This window comes from Palaemon carinicauda, chromosome 29, assembly GCF_036898095.1.
Source record: "Palaemon carinicauda isolate YSFRI2023 chromosome 29, ASM3689809v2, whole genome shotgun sequence".
Lineage (NCBI taxonomy): Eukaryota > Metazoa > Arthropoda > Malacostraca > Decapoda > Palaemonidae > Palaemon > Palaemon carinicauda.
Genome location: NC_090753.1, coordinates 74,578,660 through 74,583,571, shown reverse-complemented (window position 1 = coordinate 74,583,571; position 4,912 = coordinate 74,578,660).

Below are 4,912 nucleotides of genomic sequence, written 5' to 3'. Positions count from 1 at the left end.
GATCGAAAGTATTCATGTACCAGTGAGACTCCTCAGAAGCCATTCGATATGATCAGCTGCTAATTGAACCTGCTTAATGGTACCACTGATGGCGATTAAATTACTATATTCGTGCCTTCGTGGCATATCTATTAAGCTGACTCCACTCTGCCGGGTGATTTCCGTCAGCGTCCTTCCTTCCACTCCATATATGACTCTGTGAAACTTCCTCGGGACATTCAAGTCGACAGTCACGTACCCGTTGAGGCCATAGTCCCTTGTGGTGGTGGCTCTAACCTTTTCACCTTGGAAGGTGATGTGACTACTGTCGGATGAGGAGATGGCCCTTTTGGGCTTCTGGGGTTCCAGGTCAAATACGATAGGTTTTCGAGTAGTTCTCTTTACAATCTTTTCTTCCTCTTGCTTCTCCTCCTCCTCCTTCTTCTCCTTCTCCTCGTCCGTGGAAGTTTCCTTTTGGAGCTTCCGCTCTTCCTGGCGGTTGTTGGTGTCACGGAGAGCGCCTTTTGAGGCTAGTAGCCAGCCAAGCACCTGACCCACACCAGATGCCCCTCCAACTTCCTCCTTCTCAGCCTTAGGTCCGTTGGCATCCTGGTCCTCTGCCTCGACTACTTTTTCCTCACTTTTATTGTCTCTTGACATCCTTTTGGACATCTTCCTTGTGACCATTCTTAACATCCATCTCGGTCGAGATTTCTAAACTTGTCCTGTTAAGTCTCACTTTCCTGATTCCAGGTCTGTTTTTTTCTTCTTATCTCCCCCTTCAAGTTCCTCCTTGAGTGAAGGGATGATCTCATTTGCCGCAAGCAGCTCGTCCTTCAGACCAACATTTTCTTTGGTGAATTGGATGATCCTCTCTTCTGACATTTCCTCACTAGAACTTAGATGGGGGACACGTTCCTTGTGACTATCTCTCTCCTTGGTGACAGAAGCCATACTCTCCTTTTCAGACTTAACTTTTTCCAGTTCCTCCCTCAATTGAATATTTTTTTGCTCAAAGTCACTCAATTTATTCAATTGTTCTTTCTTGAGACTGTGTAACTCTTGTAAAAGGCATTTGTAGCGGCCATTCCTGATCAGATCATTTATCCTTGCCTCATTGAGGCTCTTTTCCAGTTCATGTGTCTCTTCTGAAATCTGCTCAATTACTTCCATCTTCTTTTCAACGAACTTTTCCAGTTTCCTTTTGTTTTGACGAACTTTTTGCAATTTCTCAGTGAGTTCAATATTTGATTTTGTCTTTTTCCATTAATTCATTTTTATATTGTTCAAGGACAACTTTTTGACTGCAGAGTTCCTGTTTTAGATGTTCGTTTGTTCGTTCCAGGTCGTCATTCTTGGTTGCCAAATTTTCCATCTCGATTTACTTATCGATTTGAAGAGTTCCGATGATGTTAGAGAGATATTGGTTCTCTGCTCTCAGCTCTTCATTCTCTGTTAAGAATTTTGATTCTACTTCCTTTCTGAGACTGATCTCGGCAAACGCTGCTTCCAGTTCCTTTTCCAGGAAACCGATGCGTTCCTACTTCTCCTTCTCCTTCACCTCCTCTCTTTTCTGTTCCTTTTCCTCTGGGGGTCCTCCTTCCACCTTTCTCCTGCATCCCGCCCTCAGAGTTGAAGGGGTCCTTAGACCCTTATCCAAGAGGTCATCCTATACATTAAGGATCCTTCCTCTTGTGGTTCCGTGAAAACCACACCGCAAACTGCCCTCTTAACTTGAAGATGGCCAGTAGTAAACTGGGACATCTTGTTAGTTCCTCCTTGTTGCAGGTTCAGCATTCCTAGAAATCCTTTAGTCATTTTTATTTGCTTTGAAAATCTTTATGTTAGATAACTAGATTCTTCTTTTTTCAGGTCTGATATTAAAAACTTGAAATATCCTTCAAACGATTCCCGGAGACCCTTTTGGATTCGGAATTCTCTTGGAGACTCAACGGAGACAAGAACAATTCTTGAAGACTCTGGAGACAATTTCATCTCTTTCCATCCTTTGCAAGGAGAAATTCTCGAAAAACTTTTACCGAAAAAAGATGAAATATGAAAGATTTATTAACATCGAAAGTTAAATTAACTAATAGATTTTACCGTCATTTTCTTGTGGAAGAAACGAAGTCTTTTAAATTGATATAGAGTTTCTCTAAATCAAAAAAATTTGAAGAAATTCTACATCTTTTTTCAGCTCTTTAGAAACCGAAACGTTTTTGGTTCAGCTTCGCCAAGAAATCTCAGAAGCCGGAAAAAATTCCTTTTCGTTTCAAGTAAATTTCACACGTAAATCTCATATTCCATTAATATTATTATTATTATTATTGTTGTTGTTGTTGTTGTTGTTGTTGTTGTTGTTGTTGTTGGTGTCTTAAGATTGGGTACATCATCTGTAAACATTATATATATATATATATATATGCATACTTCGTAAGTACTAGGGAAATCGTGACATCAACTAATTTAATACGGTAAATCTTCCAATTATTATTATCATTATTATTATTATTATTATTTTTATTTTTGTTATTATTATTATTATTATTATTACATACACACACGCACACACACACACACACATATATATATATATATATATATAATATATATACATATATATATAGATAGATAGATAGATAGATAGATAGATATTGAAGTATTGAATTAAAAGCTCAATATAGAGACGACTGGCGAAATCTAACCAAGGCCTTTTGCGACAATAGACGTAGGAGATGATATATATATATATATATATATACATATATATATGTATATATATATATGTGTGTGTGGTGTGTGTGTGTGTTTGTGTCCAAACGACAGGTTGTAGGTTGGCCAGAGCACCAGGCACCCGTTGAGATACTATCCGCCTTGGAGTTATCGGCTCCTTTGACTGGCCAGACCGTACAACATTGGATCCCTCCCTCTGGTTACGGCTCATCTTATCTTTGCCTACACATACACAAAATAGGCTGGCCTATTCTTACCACATTCTCCTCTGTCCTCGTACATCTGACAACACTGCTATTACCGAACAATTCTTTGCTCAAGGGGTTAACTATTGCAATGTAATTGTTCAGTGGCTACTTTCCTCTTCATAAGAGTAGACGAGACTTTATAGCTATGGTAAGCTGCTGCTCTATGAAAAGGGCCCTCCAAAATTTAAACCATTGTTTTCAATTCATGAGTAGTACCATAGCCTATGTACCATAGTAACGGCTGATGATAATATATATATATATATATATACACATGTATATATATATATATACACACATGTGTATATATATATATATATGTGTGTGTGGGTGTGTGTGTGTTTTGTTGTGAACATAATTCATAGTCATGTTTGAGACATATAGTATATTTTCTTTACAAAATACAGGAGCTTTCTGTTACATGAATGATACACATTTTTTTTTTTCAAATGAAAATGTTGTGTTTATAAAAAAATAAAAGTTGAATTCTAGCGAATATCAAAAAGGAAAAACTTACAACGTCTATCTATCTATCCATATATCTATCTATCTTTCTATCTATTTATTTATCTTCTACCTATATATCTATCTATCTGTCTATATATATATATATATATATATTATATATATAAATAAATAAATATTATTCTGCATATACTGAATATATATACAGTATAATGTAAGTATTATATACATATATATTTATATTTATTTATATATATATATATATATATACATACACACACACACACATATATATATATATATATATATAATATATATATATGTAAATATATACATATATATATGTGTGTGTGTATGTGTATACTGTATATAGTGTGTGTGTGTATAAATAAATAAATATATATATATATATATATATATGAATATACATATATATATATATATATATATATGAACATATATCACAAGCACACGTGATTTTAATTAATGTAAATATCAACCACGAAATGCATTTAATACCGAATTCTATCTTGGGAATACATATCCACTTGGAATTCATTTTATGGTAACAGCTTCTGGCCGGGTGGTGATTCGAACCACCACCTGTACGGCTTGAAACTATGCTGGCAGGGACCCTACCGACTCAGCTATCAAGAGAGACTAAAAGTTTATGACAAGTCCCCCTACATATTCCTGTCGAATTCAGGATTCTGTTCATAGACTTGAAATAGACCCATCTCCACCATGATAGCTGAATCGTGAGTTTGCAACACGTGGTTATTTTAATGAACATATATCACAAGCACACGTGATTTTAATTAATGTAAATATCACCCACGAAATGCATTTAATACCGAATTCTATCTTGGGAATACATATCCACTTGGAATTCATTTTATGGTAACAGCTTCTGGCCGGGTGGTGATTCGAACCACCACCTGTACGGCTTGAAACTATGCTGGCAGGGACCCTACTGAGTCGGTAGGGTCCCTGCCAGCATAGTTTCAAGCCGTACAGGTGGTGGTTCGAATCACCACCCGGCCAGAAGCTGTTACCATAAAAATGAATTCCAAGTGGATATGTATTCCCAAGATAGAATTCGGTATTAAATGTATTTCGTGGGTGATATTTATATATATATATATATATATATGTATATGTATATATATATATATATATATATATGGTTTATTGCATGTAGTATCTGTAGAAATTCTCTACATAAAGCCAGTTAAACTGAATAGTACAAAAGTCAGCATGACTGTAACTTTCAGATTTCATGGAAGGAAATTAATTTTTTAGAGAATTTCATGAAATGGAGAATTGCATTTTTTAAATATATTGGAAATAAAGTAATTACTGATAACTTCTATGTATTTGCTGCTCTAAGCATTTGCCACTAGCATTTTTTTGTATTGGAATTAAAGCAATTGCTTTGCAATCTAAGCAAAAGCTTTTGCTGGGTGTTTTAATAAACAGACTAATTA